The sequence below is a fragment of the Lygodium microphyllum genome, chromosome 4, assembly GCF_053477565.2.
Source record: "Lygodium microphyllum isolate KBCC chromosome 4, Lygodium_microphyllum_v1.1.10, whole genome shotgun sequence".
Lineage (NCBI taxonomy): Eukaryota > Viridiplantae > Streptophyta > Polypodiopsida > Schizaeales > Lygodiaceae > Lygodium > Lygodium microphyllum.
This window is the reverse complement of record NC_141138.1, coordinates 6,082,789-6,101,534: the sequence shown is the minus strand read 5'-3', so window position 1 is coordinate 6,101,534 and position 18,746 is coordinate 6,082,789.

Below are 18,746 nucleotides of genomic sequence, written 5' to 3'. Positions count from 1 at the left end.
TCTACAAAATAGTTACAGTACAGTACCAGAGCAGCTACAGTACAGTTATAGTATAGAGACAGAGGCTCTACAGAAGGTCTACAAAGGGTGACAAAAGGTCATCAGAACCTCATAAATCATACTCAAACCATTCCAAACTATCAAAAACTATTCAACAAGCTTCCAAAATATCTCAATCTTCATCAATCATCAATCCATGCTTCATACAGAAGATAATCAGAACAAAATAGAAGCTATACAGAAGGTATACATAACCAATCAGAACCTCAATAGAACCTCATAGAGCTTCATATCTCTACTGAGAATCATCATGAACTTCAAAAACATAATCAATATCATCCAAAACATTCTCAAATACTTCCATTATCAACCGTACATCACTCTAAATCCATAAAAAATCAATCACTCGGTCCTCAAAAACAACAAAAATCAGTCAAAATTTTAGTCTTTTTCTACTCTCAACAGATAGTGGGGCATTAAATGCATGAGAGAGAGAGATGAAGAAAGGGAGACTGGGAGACATTTGTCATACGAAGAGAGAGATGTGAAAGGGGGGAGGGGGGAGAGGGGTGCTAGTCATATTTTTCTACACCAAATATTGGGCCATCGACAACCCCTTCCTTGGAGACAAAATGATCTCAGTCCACATGCATACTCTCTGATCAGAGATCCTGGCCCACACGCACACTCTCTCCCATATCTTAGACCCTAAACCCAAATAACTAAGATAGATGCGGGCGCTGACAGCCCCTTTCTCGGCAAACACAACGATCAGTTCAGCACCGAGAAGGGGGCACCAACGCCTTCTTCCGACATACCCACAAAACCCTTTTCGCTCCCCCTCCCCCCCAAAAAAACCTTGCCCCCTCCCCCTTTTTTTTTTAAACTGTAGTTCCAAGAATATACAGCATGGGAAGAAGAGAGAGCAATAGAGCATGGGTTTTTTCGCCCAAGAAGGGGCTGTTGGCAACCCGTCCTCAGTGGAAAACAATCCCACATGTCCAAGAATGCATGGGGGGAAGAGAGAGTAACAAAGTGGGAGAGAGATGAGAGAGACAACATGAATAAAGCAATGTTTGAACAAGTATGTATAAGCTTCTACTTGGTATGACTATCTCATATTATGCTTCTAGGAGTGTAAAGATCTACTATTTAGAAAATTATCTCTCTTTCTTTCTCTCATAAAGTTAATTAAGTAAATATTAGTTGAGAAAATGGGGGGAGAGAGAGAAAGGGTGATGAAAGAGAGGGCATGTGATATATATAATTTTTTCTTGCCAGAAAGGGGTCATCGACAGCCCCTTACCTGGATGAAAATTTTTCTAGAAATCCATTCATTGTGAGAGTAACTTTTCACCCAACTAGATTTGTGGGTTTTCTTTGCCCATAAGGGGCTATCGGCGACCTCTTTTTGGTGAAAAAACAAACCACAATTTTGAGAATAGACAACATGGGAAGACAAGAGAGCATAGTTTTTTTTCACCCAAGAGCAAAAAAAAACCCATACTTCCGTCGAGCTACATGCAACCATTGCGATTGCATGGGGAAGGAGTGACATCAGGAGGAGAAGGTGGGCACGATTTGATGACACATGCAAGGAAGGGCAAGAGAAAGCTCGTACTATCAAAGAGTGATATTGATGAGGAAAGCGACAACCATCAAAGCATCGAGTCCTTTAGTGCACAACAAGGGCATGGTCGTACGCAAACCAAGAAGAATTGAACGCAAAGAATAAAAAAGAAGCGCATGACAGATGCCGATGAAATGACTGGCGAGACCGCTCCCACAATCACTTGTGCAATAAACGTATTATGCAAGCATGCATAGAAGACCAGTTGGAAGTGTTGATAGTGAGTGCTTATAAGAGATGGTAGCATGATTTAGATTATGGTTTTTATTTTTTAACGTTGATTGGACATTAATTACTTCATCGTCTCATTCAAATGCGAACATCCACCCCTTTGCCACCCATCCCATTATGTCGTTTGGTTTCCATGCCTACAATTAGACAAGTCACATAGAGGTACAAGTAACTCTCGGAAACCTTTTTGAGCAATGGGTACGTTAGAGGGATGGGTATATTCATAGTATCATTAGAGACTCCAAGACACCAGTGCAAGGAGGTTGATGATATGATTAGAAATGAGTAGGACCCCCATTGGCTCAAGAAGCATGAGGACTTCGAAGCAGAAATCAACGACATCGATTGGGCCTTTTTGTCAAATTGCATGTTTTATGTTTGGGATGGTAACTATCGACTCACAACATGGATGAATGAGATATGCACATGTGAGTGGCCCTAAACTATAGGACCTTAACATTCTGCAATGTGTTTATTGCTTACATCATCATTATTAACATAATTGACTGTTTGCAACAGCCTTTTGAGATAACGTGAGGCAACATGTGTGCATTGATTGTCGCCTTATGAAAGTGACAAGTGTGGTAGAGGGGGAGATTTTGTCAGCTATTTCTTGTACAAACACATATGCAAAGGACCATATTCATGAGATCCTAATATGCATGAGATCCTAATATGGAATGTACACAGACTAGCACAAAAGGGGATTGTCCATACCTCGTATCTAGACCTTGTTTGTGAAGCAAGGATGCTAGGGTAGACTGACCACACAACTATTTTTCACAAGCTAACTGATGAGGCAATGGCATGGATGCAAGCTAACTAATGAGGCATACTATAGTGTCAATAAAAAGCTTGTCAAGAAAACTTGACGTTTGCTAAGAGTTGCAGACCCCAATCTCGAAGAGAAGTGGTATCAGTAAGTTGCTACCTCATTGTACTTGCCATTTATATATACTCAAACTACATTGGTCCAAAGTAACAATGTTTTTGTCAATGCAAAACTGTCGTATGCTTAGAGTGGGGCTCCAAGAAAGGGGGTGTATTGAACGAGGAGAGAGCATATACATTGGCATCCTCAAAGCTAAACGAGGCAAATTACGCAAGGATATTGAAGGCCATGGAGAGTTCTGATAGGAAAATTCAAACGTTGATGGGCATGCCTGAACGTAGTTTATTCTTATTCGTCGTCTAAATTATGTGCATCATAAGTTTGGCGAATTAGTATTAAACGGCATAACTTTCTTTCAAGCAAATGAAAATGCACTGTTTCGAAGTTGGGTAAGACAAGAGACCTTTTGGGCCATGTTGCAAGATGACGGAAAGAGATTGCTTTTGAGTTGGGAGGACTACTACAACATTTGAGTGGAACATGATTTGTTCTTCCAATACACCGAGGAGATAAAGAGAAAACATAGAGAGTAAATGTTTCACACTGTCTTTCATGATTTCAAGCCAAATGAAGATATAGAGTCACAAAAGTCAACGAAGTTGGCAACATGGAGGCTTCTGTAAATGTAGTTCACAATATCCTTCTTTAGTAGCATGACTGCGGTGTTATCTTGCCAATCCATTCCAGAATTGTAATGGTGAATTTGCAAATCAAGTTCATGTATGGGCAGATGGAGAGGGGGACTATACAAACTCTACCAGGAGAGTGTGAGGACTAGACAAACGTGCAGGAGGATAGTCCATGTATGAGGATTACTAGATAGAGCAAGAGTTGGATGAGGAGGTATATTGAAGGTGCCCTATTTTCCTTGGCTATCCAAAAGGAGAATACCCCTCCAATGAGAAAAGTTTGTACCAAAAATACTCAAGGAAAAAACAAACACAAGAGACATAAGGATCCAAAGGCATGGTAAGTGAAATGAGTGGAATTCTTAGGAATATATTGCACTTTGTTGTCTCCTAATAAAGAGACTATGATGGTTTCATAGGAAACTGATACTAGTAGTGTGGTTATTGTAAAAAGAAACAAAAAGAGCAAGCACACATCCAATATCATTGAAGAGAGGCCAAGCAAAGATTGGCCCTCATCACCAATTAATTTGGTTTCTCCACACCTAAAATGCTTGATATTTTGAAGTACTATAGCCAAGACATCTCTTGTATCCCTCCAGTGAAAATATTTCCTTGAATATGAATCGTAACCACCAAACCATGTAGGCCCCTTCGTTGTTGATACTGCTGAAGAGCAAATCACAATGGAAGGCATCACCGAGGAGGTCCACGACATTGGCATGGATAGAAGGATACAACAAGTTCTTCCTGATCTTGTGGTGGAGAGTGTTACCTTACACACCACTACAGAGAGATGCACGACAATGACGAGAAGAAGTGAGGCATCACATTGAATTGACACACATATTGTAGAGCACCAAGATGGTAAGCTTGCTTTTGTACAAAACTCATGATGTGAAGGCACGTAATTCTTGTTCATCACCAAAGTAACATCAATAATATTTTTTAATATATAGAGGGTGGAAGAATTGAGTGTCTTGGATTTGAGGTCACATCAGACGTGGCTCATGCACAGAGAGATAAAGAAATGATGCTCGTGAATTCCACACACGTCATGATGGGATGATGCCAGAGCTTTAAAATATTCTATCATTTTGATTTTCAACCTATAATGTTGGAGGACGTGCCAGCCACCACAAACACTGATGAACTAATATGTCTCAATAATTCTATCTATAATAACATTTTTGAACGAAAAATATGTTGCTAATTATGAATTTATCGTGCAGAGAGCCATATTGAAAGTCATGTGGAAGTCCCCTTGCAAGACATCATCTCCCATGAAGCTACAATGGTGCAAGATGTTCCAACCGCACATGCAAGTAAACAAACATGTAAGAAGAATATTATCTATCGCTAACATTCAATAAGAAGAATATGTTACTAATTAAGAAATCAATGTACAGTGGTCCACAACATTGAAAGCCCCATGGAAGACCCCTTGCAAGTCCTTGTCTCCCATGTTGCTATGATGGCGAAGGTGGAGTGGCGTACTATTCTATGCAACCCATTCGAGATCAAAGATGCATTGTGAAATGATCAACTAAGTGAGGCATTCTCTCGATTGGTAGAGGCATTGGAGGAGGTCAACCAAAACAAGATGGTTGAGGTTGATGAAGAAACCACAAACACAGGATGTGATATCATGGTGGTTCGTCTCCCTGAAGATAGTGCCGTGCATGGATTGAGGGATGGAATTCCATCATGGAACTCCCATACTAAGGCAGAGTCAATTGATGCCATATATCTAGTTGCTTGTATTCTCAAGGACACATGAATGTTACTTTTCCTTGCCACAACACACTCCATGGTAGAGCTTGTCGATCAGGTTGTGGAGGATGGACACCAATGGATGGAGTCGGGGTAGAAGTCTTGGGCCTTACGCATGGCACATGTTGTTCATTATTGCAAGACGTCTATCTATGTCATTGGAGATAGAGAGGTGAGAGTTTTAAAGTCATGATATGGTCATGCTAGATAATGTTTATGTATCACACTTGTTGGCTCCATTTAGTGAGTAAAATTACTAAATTAGTATTTCAAGCTTTAAATGTAGGTACACGTGCTATATATTCTAGTGTACATGCGTTCAGATATCGCTTACAATGGAATCATCCCTTCGGAGTCCACAAAAAATGACATTACTCTGAATGAGTGGATGAGAGATACATTAGGATCTCCAATGAGAGGTCAATATGAGATCTAATGTTGTTAAACTATTGTAGAGATGTTTTGTAAACATTTAGTAGATTCCTAATCCGTTATATGACTACCAAATACTGTAGGTGGCATGCAACGTGGCAAGGCTTTTTGGAGCTTGTTTTTTGCAAACATACACAAAAGAAGGGGACACCATTTTAGATTGCAATGCAGGATGTGGTGACTTGCATCCATAGCACTAAATTCCAATAGACAGGTTGCATGTTTGTATTGCTTCACTGAAGATGGAAGATATCTAAGAGCAAAGGTAACATGTTTACATAAACTTGTGCAATATTTGACTGTAATGTAGTGTTCTTTTTCATCATACCAATACATGGGTGCTCACCCTTCCACGTGTGCATGTATAGCTACCTCCCACAACCTGAAAATTAATCGTGCTCGATATGAATGGGGTGCTTCTACATAGGCAGCCAAAGCAAAATGGATCATTACCAGTGAAGCCCCTAGAAATGGGTAGGTATTGGGTGATTTTGCCACCAAGGCTTGCCAAGTTTTTGAAGGAAATATCTACATTATTTGACATTTCCATCTAGAGCTCCATGAAGGAAGACAACTTAAGTGAGATACTCCAATTGGTTAGAAGTGAATGTGTGAAGTTGTCAAAGCAAGCACCAACCTTTGTATTCCAATATGGACAAGGAAGGTGCAAAGCAACTCCCACAATAACTTCTACTGAAAGGAGTTACACAAAGCCCCTTTTCATGAAATGTTTTGACGACATTGATTGGCTGCATTTCAGCCCAAGAACAACACTATTTGTGGAATGATAGCATGGAGAAGATACAGATGAACCCACCCAACACCTTTATATGCCCACCCCCATTTGAGGGAAACCCTATGGACACTATCCTTATGGAGCACATGCTTCCCTACTTGACCCAGCTAGCATGCTTCCGTGGTTCAGTCCTAAACTTTGTTAGGAATCACTAATTCCACCCCCCAGTAATGGAACTCCATTGATATTTGATGTGCATGATGAATATGTACTTTCATAATTATTAGATCTTGTTTATTTACAAGTGAAATAAAACGAGGATAAGAGGGAAGAGGACAAAGAGAGAGGAATGTGCAAGTGAAGGAGTTTGTGTATAGGCATTCACTCAATTGCAATAGTACAAGATGTGTAAACAAAGCATGTGCAAAATATCTAGGGAAGGGTGGAGTGTAGAAACATGCATGCATGTGAATGTATATGTGCATAGTGGATTGAGTAACAATAAGGTAATATTGTTGTCTCGATATTAACTATTCGAACAAAGTGAAAAACAATAGCTATCACACGTTATTGCAGTGAGTGTAACAAACTATTTGATACCCTATCCTCTTGTAGTAAGTCCACACAATAATGCTCGATTGAAAGTAGTGAAAACATGTGCGATGTAGTTTTGCATATCTATACACAATGGAAGTGATATATCAGGATATAATATCAAATCATGCACATAAAAGTGAGAGGTACGTGAATGTATATATGCATGTGGGATAACAATGTGATATTCTTTTCATCTTGATATTAACATCTAAAAGTGTCTAAGTCAATTTGAGAGAGAGAGAGAGAGAGAGAGAGAGAGAGAGAGAGAGAGAGAGAGAGAGAGAGAGAGAGAGAGAGAGAGAGAGAGAGAGAGAGTGTGTGTGTGTGTGTGTGTGTGTGTGTGTGTGTGTGTCTTTGTGAGTGCACGAGAGAGAGAGAGAGAGAGAGAGAGAGAGAGGGTGAGTGTAGGAGAGGGAGAAAGTGAAAAGTTGCTAATTGAGAGAGAGAGAGAGAGAGAGAGAGAGAGAGAGAGAGAGAGAGAGAGAGAGAGAGAGAGAGAGAGTGTGTGTGTGTGTGTGTGTGTGTGTGTGTGCACGTGTAAGAGAGGGAGAAAGAGAGGAGTTGCTTATTTGGTCTAGTGCTCTCTGATCTAATATTCATTAGTTACTTTATTTAGTTGCTCTATTTGAGAGAGAGAGAGAGGACGAGGAAAGGAAAGAGGGAGAGAGAGAGAGAGTGGGTGTATATGTGTTTGTGAGTGACACAAGGAGAGAGAGAGAGAGAGAGAGAGAGAGAGAGAGAGAGAGCAAGCGAGAGAGAAGGTGAGTGTAAGAGAGGGAGAAGTGAGAATGCTAGAGAGAGAGAGAGGGGGGAGAGGGAGATGGGGAGGAGAGAAAATAGAGAGAGAATAATTGGTGGAAGATGGGGGATAGAGATAGAGAGACCTGTACTTGAGGTAATTAACATGGGGGGAGAAACATGGGAGGGGATAGTAGTGGTGGAAGCGGTGGAGGTGGTAGTGACAGTGGTAGTGGAGGTGGCAGTGGTGGTGGTGGTGGTGGTGGTGAAGATGGTGGTGGCAGTAGTGGTGCTTGATATGTGCACAAGAAAATAGGAGGAATAAGTGGAATATGTGGAACAAGAAATGGAGGTTGCCTAAAAAAGCTTGCTTAAATGCTCACTCAAAAAGCTTGCTTCTTGCCCTTCTCCTTGTCCTCTATGTCCAGCTTGAGTGTTTGTTTTGAGTGTAATCAGACCCAAAACCTTCTACACAACACCTTAAGTGTATTGCATGATCACATCCCAAGATGGAGTGCACAAAAGTTGCAAAAGATCTTTAATTGATCAACTAGATCACCATGAATTGATCCATCTAATCACCACAACTAATTTTTTGTACCTCTCTTTTCGCTCTTGATTTATCTTAATTGATGTACACAATCTTAGATTGTAGTAATAGACTTGTCCTACATTAACACACTCAAATTGACATAGTTTTGGGATCTAGCAAATCCATAGTAGGCAAAATGAATGTCAATTCATAGAGTTCAAAGTCCATGAAGCCTTGCATTCATTTCTTGTGTTGAAAATGTACTCTAAAGGATAGTCTTGTCTTATGGATTGAGTCTTACACCATGACTGCAATGGTTGAGTTTGTCTATCTTGCGTCACCACCATGATCAATAAGAAATATCCATTACTAGTTGCTTTTTTCCTAATCTGTGTGTATCTCATAATTCCCACCATGATAGGTACAAGTTGGCATAAGCCTAAGTGAGTTATACCACCATAACTAATTAAATACACATAGATTGACCACCATGAGTGCTATACGTTATACTTTTATCACAAATGATTGAGTTTGCAACACCCTAACATGGACCACAATGTTTTTGTGCAAAATTTGTGTCTTGAATCATCCAAGCACATGTATGCTAACCATAATGAGTGATTGATGTTGTCTCCTCCCCACCAAAATTGGAAGTTATGCATGCTACGTGTACTTTGTTTGATTTGAAATCACTTTTTTATTTGATTGAACATTTTCATAATTACTCAAATTTTTTTGTAAATGTTCAGAGTAATGACTCTTTTACATGATCAATCTATTTTTTATTCACTCATGAGCAAGTCAAGGGTGACCTGCTAACCTACAAAAAGCCTACTGAGCTTTCCCATTTTCCTTGTGTGCTAGCTTGGATTTTTAGTTTTCCCACCATGGTATCTTACTTTTATGTGTTAAGCATGCAATACAAGAAATGGCGCGCGCGCGCACACACACACACACACGACGTAAGCAATGCATATATGCATGTGAATAATGTATGTGTATGCACACATATATGGTCAAAAAAGGGAAATGGCATTTTATGTCGATCACATGTCCCCTTAACAACTACAGAGAAGGCAATCTGAATCAACGAAAACACTTTTGACTCTTACTTGTTTATGATACAATAAGAGATAACACTCTTTAAATCCAATCTACCACCTTTTTTGGAAAAATGAAATCATGCAAATACTTGTGAATGGTGTATTTGATTGCCTAGTAGAGAAGTCAACATCTACATGCCTTATTCTTAAGACTAAACCTTGTCACAACTAACTGTAGGTTAATTGTATCAATTGAGACATGATAATCTACTGAGATAATCCATATGTGAGCATGAATGTCAGGAGATGTACTCCAAGAAGCACATGGTGGAATAGTAGGACTAAACATTTACATGCCTTATTCTTAAGACTAAACCTTGTCACAACTAACTGTAGGTTAATTGTATCAATTGAGACATGATAATCTACTGAGATAATCCATATGTGAGCATGAATGTCAGGAGATGTACTCCAAGAAGCACATGGTGGAATAGTAGGAGGCCATTTTAATGCCAACCACATAGCTCAAAAAGTGTTGCAATCACAACTATGATGGCTAATCCTCCTTTGTCAAACATTGAGATGAGTGCCAATACACTAAGGTACATAAGAAGGACAAAATGGAGCTAACAACTATATTGGCTTGGTAACCTTTTGAAAAATAAGAAATGGACTTCATGGGTCCAATCAATCATGAAACACAATACTCTCAAGCCCAATATATCATATTTGCTACAAACTACATGGCTAAATGGAGTGAGGCAAGAGCCACGTGTTAAAATGATATCAAAATGATGACTTTCTTTGGGAGCAAGTCATATTAAGACTTGTATGCCCCATTGAAATTATCAATAACCTCTATTATCATTGATAGAAAATCAATCCTGATTATCCAACCAAATAGTTAAGCAAAATTGACAAACAAAACATTAATTACCATCTTAGCAAAGACAAATTTTTGGATTGTGAGTAGATGAGGACATTAAGCTCATAGTTGCAATTTAGACTTATAGAGAATAGCATACAAAATAGCCATAGGTCAAACACCATTTTAGATTGACATGTAGCATTAGTGCCATTATGCCTGTTGAGTTCCTAGTCCCTAGTCTAGGCATAGCTTTGCAAGAGCAATGGGGTGGAAACAAATCTTGGACAGAAAACCCTATCAAATTGGAGAGCCTCACAAAAACTAGATTATTGGCCACCCATACATTGGTTGTCAAAAAGGCTTGTCGAAAAATCTTATTTGGCGAACATGTACAACAAAGAATGTAGAGGCTAAAGACTTAACCCTACTACACTTAATTAGGGTCATAAACAAAAGATAAAGCTTAGAAGATTAGGACCCCACCGAGTTTGTGTAATCAAGAAAATAAAAAATTTTGAATTATAGACCCTATAAGGGAAAGGAGTTGGATACTTTAGTTGAAGCCACATTAAGAAATACTACACCTAGGTCATCATAAACATGAGCAACCCTTAAGGACTACAAACTTTGGAGGTTTGAGATAATATTGGCATTAGAAGGGAATCTTAAAGCCCAAGCCCATACATAAAGACAAAAAAATGAATAGAGAATCTCATTCTTGTATGTGCAAACTTGAGAGGTTTCTTCTCTCTTTACTTCTATCCTATCTTCTTGTGCATCATGTTAAGAGTGATGAGTGTGAGAAAGTGAGGGAGTAACTCAGAGAGTGAAGATCCTTTATTGTCTCAGATTCTTCTCTTCTTCCCCTTCTTCTTCTGCAATTTTGAGGGTGAGAGATGGAGTTAGGATGAGTTTGGGATATCTCTCTCCCTTTTGTACATTTTCTCTCTTCATTGGAGTGCTCAAGGAGGAAATAAGGTTGCAACAAAGTTGCATGAGCATATCAATGGAGCCACACTTGGATTGTGAGGCTACCATCAAGTCTTCAAAGGCATTTGAACTACAATGGATGAGGGTGAGAAGGTAAGTCTACTACAAAATATTGGCTATTTGCAAATCCCTTTCTTGCTTGTTTGCAATAGTGAAGAGAGTAGATGGTTTCAAGAATGGAATATAATTTTTTCGAGACCATGTGAGAGGCAATTAAGTTAAAGACAATTGAAGCTCTTGAATAAGTTATGTGTATAACTTGATAGTCTTCAAGTATGGGATAACACTTCAAGCTTGCTCTTGGAGTATGATCCATATTCTTATTGCACTGGCACAAGCACACTTTGCATTGCACAAGAGACAGAGATACATCTATAGGGAGAGCATAAAAGACAAGTCTATAGAAGATCCATCAAGGAGAATCTATCAACAACAATGGTCATAATTATTCATATCACTCATTCTTCCTCCACTAAAATCTCATACCAATTTCAGTAGTAAATCTTGTTTAAGACATAGTTTAGACAAGAAAATGAGAGTAGACTATGGGGGAAAGTAAAAGAATAAGAATGAAACCATAGTGGCATGAAAGAGACTTGATTGATTTGATAGTTGAGCAAGTACATTCTTTTATAGATTTCTAGCTTGAACATACTTTCTTATCTCTACTTATAATGCATCTGCATTTAGCACTACTTGTAGCACCATACCATATTTTCTAATACCCTCCCTTGGTGCTAGCTCGTCCTTTAGACAAGTGCACCTAAGAATGTAGGTTTCCACAAGGTCTCTAACTCATGCAATGCCAAATAAAAGTGTAGCAAATTTACAAAATTCTTTCAAAGCATTCTTCATAGGATGATGAAGATTCTTGTACAATGTTTTCCTTTTGATTATGACAATCTTTGTCGACGTGTCCAAACTTGTTGTAGCTTTTACACATTGCTTTTCCTTTGTTCTAGCAATCTTGCTCTTTGTATCCATGTCTTCCGCATACCCTAGAAATAACTTTTGAAGAATAACCTTTCTATATAGTGTAGTTGCTATGGGGCTTAATGTAGACTCTTGGACTTTTTCTTTGATTTTAATTTCTTGCTCGTACGAAGGAGCTTCCATTGAATTGAGTTTTCTATCTAGCATAGTCCTTCATGTAGTCTGGCTACTTCTGAGCATAAAACAACCATTGGAGACCAAGTACATGTAAACTGCCTTTACAAAACAATTTTAGCATGTATAATCACTGCAAGATGAGCATAAACCAACATTAAAAAATCTCCAAGATTATAAACATGTTGAAATCTGCGTGCAATCCAAACCAAAGGAGTGATCTAGGAGCCTCAAAGTGTAAACTACTTTGTTGATTAATGTTTAAACCTTACAAAAAGATTTCTATGATAACCGAAAACAAAAATGATATTGACAGGAGTGGCCAATTAACCAAAATGCATTAGCACGTATTGTTTTTAGCATAAACAACCTCTTAGAGCATCCGGATAAGCAACATAATGCATGAAGATTAGGATCTTAGCAAATCATCAAGTCTCTATGTGTTTTCTTTTCTCTATTAAAGACACAAGCAATAACTCTACTTAAGGCCCTAGCTTAAGCCTTGTGCTTGTAACAAGCAGACCAAAATGCATTAGCACATATTGTTTTTAGCATAAACAACCTCTTAGAGCATTCGGATAAGCAACATAATGCATGGACATTATGATCTTAGCGAATCATCAAGTCTCTTTGTGTTTTCTTTTCTCTATTAAAGACACAAGCAATAACTCTACTCAAGGGCCTAGCTTAAGCCATGTGCTTGTAACAAGCAGACCATGTGCTTTCAAAAGATCGACTGTCCTTTGCCTAAGTAGACCCTATGCTTGCATACATCAAAACCATGTACCAAGATCTCTTCTCGAGTATCTAAAGCTAAGAAATTTTTCTTCAATCTTAATCACTAATAGCTTTCCAAATCAATGCAAAAATGGGCTATTGTTGCCCCAAATCAAGCCTTAGATGCTCAAGCATCTACTCGAGTTAGATTTAGATCTCAGTGATAAGAATATTACCTCTATCAATTTGCATGCAACAAGCATCAATGTCTAAGAAGAAGCTTGAATTTTTAGCCTTTGTAACAAAGCTTCACTCCTCGTACTCCTCACTCCAAGCACGAGCTCCTACGAGCATTGAACACTGCTCTAATACCAATTGTTACTATTTTGAGAAATGGCATGCAAAAGAGGCTTCCTACCTACCACTCTCTTGGCCAGGTACGTATACCAATTGCCGTATCACTCTGCTTCATGGTTGTGCTAGGTGCTATTTAGCTGGACTTCCAATTTCCTATTGCTGCACCTTGGCAAGCATGAGAGTGAGAGAGAGAGAGAGAGAGAGAGAGAGAGAGCTCTAATGATGCCACGTGGCACTTATAGAGCACCGCCTTAGAGGTTTTGTGGGGGTGCAGGAGGTTGAAAGGTGTGGCACCCCCAAAGACCTTCTTTTAATAATAGTACGAGAAAAATAAATTAAAGGCCACTTTTCCAATCAAAATGAGAAACAGGGATTCAACTGGAGATTAAAGGCCCTTCTTATTGGGATAAGGATATAAGGTGATGGATCTATTTGTGGATTCCAAAGTTGTTGCTTTTAAGGAGGTGATGGCCATGACAAATCAATTAAAGCTCTTAGCCAATGAATGTTTATGGATAAAGACATTCTCTTAAGGTTAAAAAACAATTAACATTCCTCCTTGACTATTTTGAGAGATAAGCCTTTGTGATTTAATCAGAAAGGTGCACCTCCTTTGAGGTTGAAGAAAAGAAAGATTTTGCTAATGATAGCATGGTTTGGTGCCCTAGACGCTTGAAAGTCATGTAATGGCACTATAATGGCTTGGAAAAGTGAGTTGAAGAGAGTTGTGCATGGGAACTCCTTCTTACAGGCTTATCTTGTTTCTTTGGTGAATTACAACTCGAAATGTTGTTCATGAATATATGATTGCTAAGTTTAAGCCCATCTCTTATCTTTGCGTTTTGTGTAAAAGAAGTAACGAAGACTTGACAAACTTGTTCTAAGAGTGTTTGGTGGTTCAAATCAAGGAAGCTTATTGGCTACATGCAAAAAGTGGGTTCTCATTTTTCGAGATAGAGTTAAGCAAGCACTCTTAGATGATCAAGGGTATCTCTTGAGGGGCTCAAACTCTTAAGAAATATATGGTCTTTGAGGAACTTGATTGTGCAATGTAGGATGAAGTCTAACATTAGGGTAGTCCAAGATAACTTTGGCATCAAACCTTTATGCTATTTTGAAGCAAGTAAGGAAGTCTTCTCATGTTTACAATGTTGCCTATAAGGCTTGTGCTAAAGTCTTAACCTTTTATGTTTTGCGGCTTGCATGGCTTACTATGTGAATTCCATCTAGGCAGATGTGAGTGTCACACCTATTTTGCGATTAAATAGATTAAATATGTTACCTTTTTTGCACTAAAAAGGAAGACAACAAGGAAATTTGTTTGAAAGAAAGGTGTGGATTCTTGTCCTATTAGACCGGTGGTTTTCTTGTCAGAGCACTTGTTCAAAAGTGTTGCATGCCAACCAGTAGCAAAGCTATGTCCCTTATAATGTCATTAGTGAGTCAGATTTATGAAGGTTTTCTAGCAGGTAGTGTGTGTAATAATCTAAAGGGAAAGTAACAACAATATGAAAAAACAAAGCTTTAGTCCTGGTTGATAGAATAATTTGAAGAAAATGTTAACAACAGTATAATAACAAGAAGGCAGAAGTTGTGGTTGATATAAACAATGTAAAGAATTAGAGTAAGGTCTGGTGGCAGTTGGGTTGGGTTCCATCATTTGATAAAAACTAACTCTCTTTGCCTCTTTTCGTGGCAACATCACTCATCAAACTCCAAGGGGAGAGAGCCTCAGCACTAACTCCCACGGGGTCATTATGACCTCGGGGAGTTGGGATCAACGGCTCACGTTGATCCCCCTCCTCACGACCACGGCGCAGACATCGATCCCGTGGGAGATTAAACCCATCCTCCTTTGGTCATCCCGCCCAAATCATAAACTAGACCAGTCGAAAAAGTGCCGCCGTTGATTGGCCGTCTGATACATGTCTGCGCATGCGAACTGGAGATGCCTTAACTCCTTATAATTGGAAGGGGCCCCGCAAAATGTGCCGCTGCCAATGAACAGGGTGATATCAAGCCCTGGGAACATACGAAGTCCCAGATGCTTCTTCATCTGCACATTTGCACCGTCTTCTGTTCTCGTGAGCTCTCTCTCTCTCTCATACCCTCGGAGCTCTGCGTCTCATCCCTCCCTCAGCACTCTGCGGCTTAGCCTGGGAGCTCGGCGTCTCATCCCTCCCTGAGAGCTCTGCAGCTCATCCCTCCCTAAGAGCTCTGCGTCTCATGCCCTGGGAGCTCGGCGTCTCATCCCAACTAGGTGGCTTCATCCCTCCCAGCTTGCCTGCTCAATCCCAACTCAGCTCTGCCCGCTCAATCCCAACTCGGTGGCTTCATCCCTCCCAGCTTGCCCTGGGAGCTCGGCGTCTCATCCCTCCGTGAGAGCTCTGCGGCTTCATCCCACTCAGCTATGCCTGCTCAATCCCAACTCACTGGCTTCATCCCTCCCAGCTCGGTGGCTTCATCCCAACTCGGCGGTGCATACCAGAGTAGCGTGCGCCACCCACGAACCCATTCGGATGCGTGCTGGTCTTCATCCACATTAGCATCTCCCAAGTCAGCGTTTTTGTCTCTCCCAGAGTGCGCATCCCATGCCCATTCGGATGTGTGCTGGTCTTCATCCACATTAGCATCTCCCAAGTCGGTGTTTTTTGCTCGGTGAGATAGCTCGGCATCTCCAGTTTTGTATCCGTCTCCGTCTTCATCCCTCCCACAGTTGGTGAGACCGTGACTGGGGAGGCTGCAGTGTGGCCGTGACTCAAGAGGCTGCAACATCGCAGGAGGCCCAAGCGTCTTCATCAGCGTGACGCGTGTGTGGGAGGCACTATCTCCCGTCTCAGGCTCAATCCTTTTGTAAACTTTCACAATAATCTCATAATAATGCTCTCTTTGGATGCAAGCATATTGATGTTGGAAGAGTTTGTTGATTAGGTCTCTATGTTGCTTACGTCGCAATCATTTTGCAATTAAAATATGTGCTCCGTCTGATACGTGTCTGCGCCTAAGTGTGATAATCATGCATGCATTTCCTATAAGCTTTTATATTCGATTGATATATAATGTTATACTGTGGCTAACATACATATGAACCCAATAAATGAATGTGAGAATAACAAAGGGAGTTACAACTCTATTTATGTCACTAAGCTTACAATCATCACTTAGCATTCAACCTCTTTTAAACCATGCCACTTTGTGGAGAATGGGTCCCGCAAAAAATTTAAGGTAACCAAAAAGGAAAGCTAAATCAAATTCAAGTTTCTAAGATAAACTATGATGCATGTGCAAATTGTGAAAGTGGTTTTGGGCTCAAGCTTTGAGAAGGTCACAACTACATGTTTTCATAATTTAATTATTCAAGCACTACTTTCCTTTTTGTTTTTCTAAGAAAATTAATGGTCTTAGAGTTAAGTAGCTATTGGTACACCACAATAAAATAGTTCTACTTCTCTAAAGTTTGGGCAAGAGAGAATACCCTTGCCAATTACATGTGGTTGTAGAACGTCAATCTTAGTTCCAGCCACATTAATGAGACTATCCTTGATGTAGTTGCAAGCCCACCAATCATCACTTTTAGCTTTTTCCATGCCCCAAAATCTACTTAATGGTCAAATTTGGCAATTAATACATGTGCAAAGCACATATCTACCTATAGATCATCTATATAGGTCAAATTTGGCGAGTATTGGGAATTGTATGAATGTGTTGAGTCTCAATCCTTCGCAAAAATCATTGATTGGAATCCTATAAGAAGCCCAATAACCATGTTACAATGTCAAAATATATATTATTGCACTAGGAATAATAAGGCAAGGCACTAGTACTTGGAAGTGTTGTAGTGAGGTGATAGCTTGGTGAAGAATTGTAACATTAGAGGTTTCTAACCTACTATTGATAGCCTACCGATTTTTTGAATAGAGATTTCTTATTGTTACTAAATTGAACACATCTAATCATTAGATTGGATGTGGCATCCACCATTGGTCATAAATCATGACATATTCTATATTTGGTCTTTCATCAAGCATGTCCACAAAAGTTTAGTAGGTTATCAACTTCTATATTTTTTCATCAAGCATATTCTATATTTTTTTATGGATTATCCAATGGTTATCAACTTCTCACTTTTTGTTGTTTTGAGACATGGATTATCCAATGGTTATGAGTAGGTGCGCACGCTTTTACCTCTGGCAAATGGCTCCACGCACTCGCAGCCATCCTTCGTTGGATGTCCATTCGCAAAAAGATACCAAAGTAAGATGCCCTTTTTAATATTTCTTTAGGGTTTTCTTGACGTTCATTATTGATTTCTCACATATTGTGTAGTTCCGTTTCTTTTTTTTTAGGTTGCATCATCTCCTCGACGTACTCTAGAGGGGTTCGGGTGGCAGGCGCGTCTTAGACATCCATCGAAAGAGAAGTGCCAAGCTACTCTCAGGTAAGTGTTTATCCTACTTTTGGTTTTGTTAGTAAGCATACTCCTAAGATGTGATACTTATAAATAGAATGTCACTTTACATAAGAAAACCCACCATACATTGAGATCACACTAGCTGATGGGTCTCTTGCTCGTCAGTGCCGTGTTGATATTCTTTGTCTGAAAAGACATGTCAACATAAAGAGATGGGCAAGGATGATACAGCATTTGAAGGATGAGCATGGTATCCATTATGATATTCCATGTCGAAAGACCGGCCGTCCCATAGGCGCACAACATGCTCATCATCCTGTTGGTGCTTGGCACCGCCAGGCAGAGTCTCGGTTCTCTAACCTTGAGCGAAAGTTGAGTTTGGCCCGAAGTAAGTACGAGAAGACTCTGTATGCGAGAGTGAGCTCATTATGTGACTTACTCGAAGATGCTGAGCGTACCATGGAGAGGCAGGAGTATGTGGAGGCATTTGTGAATAGACAAATGGGCAAATATGACTCCAAAAGAGATGAGCGTGTGCAGAGAACGCAGAGTCGAATAGCGGATGGCTACCAAAAACACGTAAGTCTCTTACCTGATATTGTTTATTCTTCTATAGTGTCATATGCAAATGCAATTTTATTACCTTGGCCTTGAGTTTATCATTTTTTTAATATGTATATTCACTCACAAGTTGCCTTCCTTAGAAATGACCTCGCACACGAGAGTATGAGGATGTGCCTCATATTGATGATGAGGGTCAAGTCCTAGACCACCATGCAGAGTTGCAAACAGTGGAGCGTAACTTTCAGATGGAGATGGATAGCTTATTGCGGGCTGGTCCTCCATCCACTGGCGATGTTATGGACTTTCAGGTTAGTTTATCACAATTTTGTGGCTTTTGGTTATGGTTATGGTTCAGGTTAGTTTATGGGCATTGTGTAGTTAGGATTATGTTTATGGCATTGTTTATGGTTATGGTTATGTTTATGGCTATGGGCATTGTGTAGTTAGGATTATGGTTATGGTTATTGTTTATGCTTATGGTTCTGGTTATGGCATTGTT